This window comes from Epinephelus moara, chromosome 18 (genome assembly GCF_006386435.1).
Source record: "Epinephelus moara isolate mb chromosome 18, YSFRI_EMoa_1.0, whole genome shotgun sequence".
NCBI classification, from domain to species: Eukaryota; Metazoa; Chordata; class Actinopteri; order Perciformes; family Serranidae; genus Epinephelus; species Epinephelus moara.
Window position 1 is genome coordinate 40,864,671 of NC_065523.1, and position 8,831 is coordinate 40,873,501.

The following is an 8,831-nucleotide window of genomic DNA, read 5'->3' on the forward strand; positions in this document are numbered from 1 at the left end:
ACATTTTATGGATTCTTTGAGGAACAGATTTTAAATATAGTAAATTACTCTCTTCAGACGGGTGTCTTCCCCACTGCCTTCAAAACGGCGGTGGTGAAGCCCCTTCTGAAGAAGAGTAATTTAGATCCCAACATTTTTAATAACTACCGACCTGTATCCAACTTACCGTTTTTAAGTAACATTTTAGAAAAACTGGTTTTTAACCAAGTAAATGATTTTTTAAAAGGAAACAATATTTTAGAGAAATATCTATCTGGTTTTAGGATGAACCACAGTACCGAGACAGCCCTTTTAAAGATTTTAAATGATATCAGGTTGAATGTTGATTCACAAAAACTCACAGTCTTGGTACTACTGGATCTAAGCGCCGCCTTTGATACAGTAGATCACCACATTTTATTAAACAGACTCAGAAACCTGGTGGGCCTCTCTGGTACTGTTTTTAACTGGTTCAGCTCTTATCTGACAGATCATTGTTTCTTTGTAAGTATGGATACATGTTCCTTCAGAACGCATGAAATTAGGTGTGGGGTGCCCCAAGGGTCAATTTTAGGTCCAACTCTTTTTAATCTATATATGCTTCCCCTTGGGGACGTCATCAGGAGGCACGGCATCAGCTTCCACAGTTACGCAGATGACACACAGTTGTACATCGCCGTGTCTCCTGATGACACAGGGCCAATTGATGCCCTTTTTACCTGCATTTTAGATATCAAGTCTTGGATGGCAGTGAATTTCCTGCAGCTCAACCAGGACAAAACAAAGGTTTTAGTCATTGGTCCTGAAGGCCAGAGAGAGAAACTTTTACCAAAACTACAAGATTTTAAACCTTCACAGTGTGTAAAGAACCTGGGCGTCATTTTTGACTCTGAGCTTAGTTTTATTCCACACATCAAAAATGTAACAAAGATAGGTTTTTATCATCTTAAGAATATAGCCAGAGTCCGCCTGTTTCTCTCTCAGGCTAACACGGAGGTGCTGATGCATGCTTTTATCTCTTGTCGTTTAGATTACTGTAATGCCCTGCTGTCTGGTCTTCCCAAAAAGACCATCTCTAACCTGCAGTTACTCCAAAACTCAGCCGCACGAGTGCTGACGAGGACCAGAGGGCGGGCGCACATTACACCAATTTTAAAATCGCTGCATTGGCTCCCCGTGTTCTTCAGGATCAATTTTAAGGTTCTTTTATTAGTTTTTAAATGTCTTAACGGACTTGGGCCTTCTTATTTATCTGACCTGCTTTTATCATATCAACCCTTGCGGATCCTGAGGTCCTCCAGCAACGGCCTTTTAACTGTTCCAAAAGTCAAAACAAAAACCCACGGGGAGGCTGCATTCAGCCATTATGGCCCTCACTTATGGAACAGCTTGCCGGAGAACATCAGGACTGCAGAGACTGTTGATGTTTTTAAAAGGAGGCTCAAGACTGACCTTTTTAATTTGGCTTTTAACTGATTTTTTTTTTTTTTTTTACTCTTTTAATTCTTCTATTATATGTTATTTTTTACTTTTTAATGCTTTTAAATGATTTATTTTTAAGTCTTTATGCATTTTATAATTATTTACTTTCTAAATCTTCATTTATTTATTTATTTATCTATTGTTATTAATATTATTTTAATCTTTAAATCTTTAATTCTTTTTAAATCCTTACATTTTTATGCATTTTATCATTATTTCATCTCATACTTGGTGTATCTTATCATATTGCCTTTTAGTCTTTTAGTCTTTTAGTTTTTAGCTCCAGTGTTTCCTTATGGGGGGCCTCCACACTGGGAGGTGTGTCCGGTCTGCCCACGGGGACGTCGTCCTGGAGATCCCTCAGGCCCAGAGGACTGGGAGGCTCTGCACCATGTGTGGAGTCCACCCCAGTCTGTCTAGGTCGGGGTGGTCTCTGTGGCGGCGTTCCCTGTGGCCATAGGCTGTGACGCCTCTCAGTGTGGATGGCTCCCCATAGGTGGTTCGTTCCTCACCTGGGGCCTATTGCACAAAACTAGGATAAGGGATTAAGCCGGGATATCTTGGTTATCCTGGCTCAACTTATCCGTGATCCGGTTGCACAAAAGCAGGATAGTGGAAAGCGGGATATGTTATGACATAAGTTAGCATGGAGATTTATTCTGTGGAGCTAGCCTGCTCCAGACCAGGCTAAGTTCCAGGATCTATTTAATCTCATCCCTTATCTCAGTCAGCAGTCACCACAAACGGAAACCAATAGTTATTCCACTGCCCGCTGCACATTGTTATCACATTCAACCAGACCAATGTCATTATTTAAACATTTGTGATCATTAATTGCAGTCATTTTAGATAAAATGATGATTTTAGATGATTTTGCAATCATTAGATAATTTACAGTTTCCCATAGACTATATATAAAATACACATCCCATAAATATAAATACACATCAAAGAGTAACATGATGTTCCTTTATTGAATAAGGATAAATCAAAGCAAGTAAACCATCAGCTCCTTTCAAAACTGAAGTCACACAGTGACTCTACAAGATAGAAAGCATGGAATCAAAGCATATTATACAACACAAGAATAAATACACATTCAAAGCTCTGTATATGATACACCCTGCATGTCTGCACACTGAAATAAATGCAGGACAAATCCATACACAACAAATGAACAGACAAATGAATGGATGCAGTAGCCTCCCTGCAAGCTTGTATACACACAGTATACAGCACAAACAACATAAGAGGCCAAATCAATTTAAATTGAATAAAAAACAAAACAAATTCCTCTGCCAAAGCAGGACATATTTAACTTAAATTTAATGCATGCATGTTAACTAAAATAATTTAACACATATTTGTCCCTGACCAGCTGACCACTGTCGTCATCAGGGAAGATGGCAGGATTGTCCCAGTCCATGTGTGATGGCACTCTGGGGGCCCTCTCCTTCCTCAGGCAGGCCACATTATGGAGGACAGCACAGGCCACAGTGATGTCACATGCCCTCAAAGGGCTGACCCTTAAGTGGTGAAGACAGTGAAAGCGTGCCTTCAGGAGGCCAAAGGTCATTTCGATCCTGGCCCTTGTCCTGGCATGGGCATGATTATAGGCCTGCTGTGCTTCCTGAGGGTCTGTGTATGGTGTGAGGAGAAAAGGCTGGCAGGCATACCACCTGTCCCCCAGCAACACACCAGAGAATTCACCTGTCAATACAAAATCTCATCATCACAACCTCATAAATAGAGTGACATTCTTGACACAGCCATGATGTAAAAAGTGGTTATTAACAGAGGTTGTGTGGCTCACCTTGTGATAGACACTGATAGATTCAACAGGTCCGAAAGACTCGGGAGTCATGGACCGAGCTGGGCCACTTTGCCACAACATTGCTGATCAGATAGTCAGCATTGCAGACCATCTGAAATTATAAGATACAGTCTGATGGAGTTACATTTACACAATTACACTCACATCTGCAGTCAATTTCACTTACAATTTTGTGTGTGTGTGTGTGTGTGTGTGTGTTTATGTGGGGTTGGGAGGGGAGGGTTTTCAATATGTATGTAGTATTTTTGTTTGTTTTTATTCTGTGAAGCACTTTGTGCTGCATTTTTAATGTATGAAAGTTTGATTTGATTTGATTTCATTTGATTTGATATTATTAGATCCACCAGCTGGGCCATGCTCTTTGTACCTAGATAACTGGGTTATCATGATTCGATTGTTGCTGGTTGGAAATGCACCTGGATTTTTCAGGTCTGGAAGCTAGCCTGTGATTCATGATGGGCTGCTGTCAGAGCAGAAAATCCTTGATTCAAACCTGCAAAAGTAGAAACTTATTCACACATATGTGGAACACCAAGACATTTCAAGGTTAACCCCGTCCATGCACTAGTTTTCACAGAATATGACTGTTATAATGATGGTTTCTGAAAGAGATTGTGTAGGTTGCAGTGGTGTAATGTAACAAAGTAATAACACTTTGTCCTTTGTTGATTTTCTGTCAAATTTCACTTTTAGTCCACTAAATTTCCTAAATGAAACGTTACTTCATTACTGTTGGTTTGAAGACAGATTTTCGTACATCCAACTGTCTGGGATGCAGGCACGATGGAAAATATCACTTCAGAATCAGAATCAGAGATACTTTATTGATCCCCAAGGGAAAATTCTGATTCATTACAGTTGTTACGATGTATGGGGAATAATGAGAAGTAAGAATAAGAGTATGAAATATAAGTATGTAAATATGAAGAAATAAATTGAATTAAATTAAATTAAATTAAATTAAATTAAATTAAATTAAATTGAATTGAATTGAATTGAATTAAATCAAAATAAAATAAAATAAAAATGCAATGTGCATTAAAATAGAATTAAAATGTGCATTATGCTACTGTCTTTAACACCAGTACTTAAAGGAGTTATATGTAAGAAATATAAAGCAAATAGTCATAAAATCCTCCTAATATGTCACAGAGACTAAGGAATAATGTTCATNGGCCCTGCCACGGCAGCCGCCCGTGGGCAAACAAATCGGTCTCCAGTGTGCCGCTGTCCAGCAACCTCGAATCTGTAGGGGAGGGGGGGCGGACACGACTCGCGGCAATATTTTGAATTTGAGTGCAGTAACCGTTTTGGCCACATTCTTACATACAGCACCTTTAAGATATTAAAAATTAAAATATTCAAATAAATAAAAAACATATATATCATCCCTGTGCTGAGGATACTTGAGGTATCTTATGAAAGCCAGTTTACCAGTTATTATCTGGTAGGGGACCTAAGTAAAAGTATTTAAAAGGTTAAAAACTTTTACTCAAGTATGGCTCTTGGGTTCTTCATCCACCACTGGAAGGTTGTTAAGAAATATTTTTTCTTTTGAATAGCAGCTCAGAAACCGAGGCCTTCACTATCTGGACAGTAAACTACATTATAATAGACTTTACATGCACAGTGTACAGTGCCAACATACACACATTTTTCAAATGTAAGATGTATTGGTTTTTTCCCCCTGACTCTCTTGAAGTAGCTTATTGCCAATCCATCAGTAGTACGTGGTGTGTAGTAATGTAGCGGTGATTCATTTTCACGACGTCCTCCTCTGATTGCTGCACAGTTGAATCAAAGGCCACTAATCAGAAGAGAAGTTTCATACAAGATAATGACCACAAAAAGGGAAACAGAGGAGGTGTGAATGTGAGTGACTCATCCGCTGTCACGCTTACAACTATTATCCAGTGTGTTCACCTCAGTGGATCCCAGCATGCGGCTGGACAGGGATGTTGAAATACTGCCCAGATTTGCGGGCCATGTGTCATTAAATGCATATGAAAACTGATGCTCTCCTGCGGCTACTTTCAGATATAATATCTGAGACACAGCTAACTTTAACAAAATGTGATTGGAGTTGCCTTTATGATACATTTTGGCACTGAGCTGTGGTGTTTAAAAACCCGCAGTGATGAGCCTGATGGGCTGCTGTAACTGAAGGTCACGTTTTGTAATTTTAAAAGACCATAATTACAGCACCCAGCCCAATTTTGCTGGAACCTGGGGCGCGATGCATCCTGTCACTGATTGGCCTAAAGGGCATCCGCATTATTTTTGGAGCGTGAAGATGAAATGCTCATGAAAGCTTTGTTTTTCTTGGTAACAGAAACGTGAGGTGACTTATAAAATGAGTCAGAGGCTACTGGGTAATGAGGAGCATTAAGTTAAATATCTATACACCTACACCTGATGTATAGTAATGTCATTTGTTTGTTGCTGCTAACTTAAATAATTTAAATCATTCAGGTCTCCTCTTAATGTTTTTTAGAATAAGTAATTTGGTATAAATCGAGTGAGGAATGTTACTTATTGTTTTATTGGTAATGTCCTTGAAATAATTGGAAATAGCCTCAGTTCCAGCTTTCCTTTTAGCTCAGTGAGCACACTGCGTTATTGAAGTAAATGTGCTAAACTATAGGGTATTAAAAAACTTTTGTTTGTGAATTTCAACAATCAAGGACAACTCAGAAGTAAAGAGTTTATTCAAATACATTAAACTTGATTTGCCTTTAAATATAAAATAATAAATTAAGTTCAACACTTTAGGTCCCCCTGTTTAGCAAGTTTAGCAATTTCAAAATTGGTGATCCCTAGTTGATTCGTACATTTTCTTATTATTTTACAGTGTCATAATTTTAGTTAATTAAGTTAATTTGTAATTCTTTTTTAATTGAATTAAATGATCATTATAACACACGTACAACATGTTACTGAAAGCAAATTAGCACATATTTTTTTTATCTTATAACTTTTTTAATCTTTTATCTGTTTTGTTTACATTTTGGTAATAAACAAACATTTATTAAATGTTTATGAATGTATCTGGTATATAAACAGATATAAATGACATTAACATGGAAACAATACATTCACTCAGGAAAGAAAAAATGCTCTGTTTTTCAAAATGAATGAAATTGTTATCTCTGAGTTATGAGAAAGTTTCCATGGAAAGAAAATTCTACTCTTTTTTTAAAATTTATTTATTTTAAATTAACAAAATTATATTCTGGGTAATTCAGAAAAACGAGAATTAACGAGCAGATTTTTTTTCTTTTCATGAAATTTTTCCTCAGAATTCTGAGATAAATATCGTTAATTAGGAAAAACTTTTTTGCTGTCATGTGAATGCAATATGCTCCCGTAAAATATAGTAAAACACAGTTCTTAAAATTTAAAACTCATTAGTTTGAGGTCCACACAGTTTATATATATATTTGCGTTTGGCCATGTCGTTGAGCTAGTTTGCTGTCTGTGTCACGTAGCTGTCTGTTTGTCACTCACTCTACAGCAGGAAACAACACTTCATAATAAAAGCTCTGTGCTGGAAATTCACTGTACATAAAAATAAAGTGTTTTTTGTTGTTGTTTTTTAATAAACTGGACATATTTGCAAGTGACTTGCGGACCATTCGGGATGGGCCTGCGACCCACCAGTTGGGAACCAATGATATAAAATATGTTTTCATAGGAGAAGTTATAATGGCTGACAAATACTGTACATTAAAACACTGCCTAATGCAACATTAAAGTGTTTCAAATCCTTCATTAGATGTTTAATATAAATGCTAAATCGGGGACTCAAAGTTAACTGCTACCAAGGAAAGTTATGGTTTTTAATTCAGTTTCAAATGCACTTAATAACGAAACCCCAAATTTTGTACTGATATTAGTTTGATATGACTGTAACTGTGTTTCCACCTGTTTTACATTTTACACAGACACCACTGTGCATTGATAAGTGAGAAGATCCTTTTCTATTGTGGATGTTAGCTAAGACATTTTGACATGGCACTTGATCTTTGGACTAAACTGGTTAGTTTATTGTATTTTTTTTCACCTGAACTCCTCTTACACATTTGTCCCTTGTGTAATCCAAATCAAAGCAGACCCTGCTGCCTGCACTTTGCTGCTGTCTCTGACAGACATAGACTGTAGACTTAAACCTGCTCTGTCTTTCAGACAGGCTGACATGAGAAGAAAAGCAGAATTTCCATGCTCCAGTTGCTCCAGTTATTCCATTTGACCCGACTTCACTCACACAGATTGGTGTGCCAGGTAGCACAATAGCTGTAGGATTACAAGTGAGATCTGTCTGATGTCTTGTTAAGTTTCCAGTTGGTTAGAAGACAAGAATGAACTGGCGTCGCACTTTTTGCAGCGTTCCACCCCTGCTCACCACATCACTGACGGAGAAAAGATGCTAAATGAGAAAAAAAGAGAAAGGTAACACCATGCAACAAGCCCAACCCCGTACACTGCCTGTTGTGCCTGTTGATTAAGGGATTTGCTTTTTCACTTTTCCCACACACCTCTCCAAAGTCTGGAAATCTTCAGCTGTCTGTGCCTCAGCCTCATCCGATCTTCTGTTCTTTTGTTTCTCTTCCTTGTTTCTTCTCATCAAATACTGGCCTGTGTTCAGTTTACATTGTTGTTCCCTGTAGGTGATTACTGTATCACAAAAAACCCTCAAGAGTGTATGTCAGGCCTCTAGGATTAAAGGAATAGTGTGACATTTTTGAAAATTGCTGTCTTGTCGAGATTTAAATGAGAATATCAAAACCACTCTTATGTCTATATGATAAACACAAAGCTAACATCGTTAGCTTAGCTTAGCATAAAGACTGGAAACAGGAGGAAACAGCTAGCCTGGCTCAGGTAATAACATCCACCAGCGCCACTAAAGCTCACTAATTAACATGTTATATAAGATTTGTTTAATCTGTACATAAAAAAGGAATGATGGATTGACGGGGCAAGAAATGGAATAAATAAGTTACCCAAAATGTCAGCATGTTGCTGCACCCATGAGATGACAAGCTTTAAAGTGAAAACAAACATAGACTCATATGCGGAATAATTTCACTATGAAAACAGTTCAATAAACTGAGCTCCGTATTATTACCTGCACAGTTTGTTCACTCTCTGTGTATCAGGATCCAAAGTTCTACAGGGCTATTTTTTCATATTTATGACAGTGAACTACAGTTTTAATCATTAACTAACTCCACTTTTATTTCCCAGACACCATTGCAACCCTGTCGAAATTACCTATATTACTAAATTGTTTTCATAATTACAGTGTGCCGACAGTGTTACCACATCCTGGATTATGTACTGAGCTGGATTCACAGGGAAGTGGTCAGGGTAATTGGTGGACATCATACAAAGTGCATGACTGTGTGACACTGTGAGAGGCCCTTTGAGACATAATTCATACTTGGTTTCACATGTATCATCATAGTCTCATACATACACCACTATACTCTTACACAAACACTACTATACCTTCTTACATGCACAATCATACTCT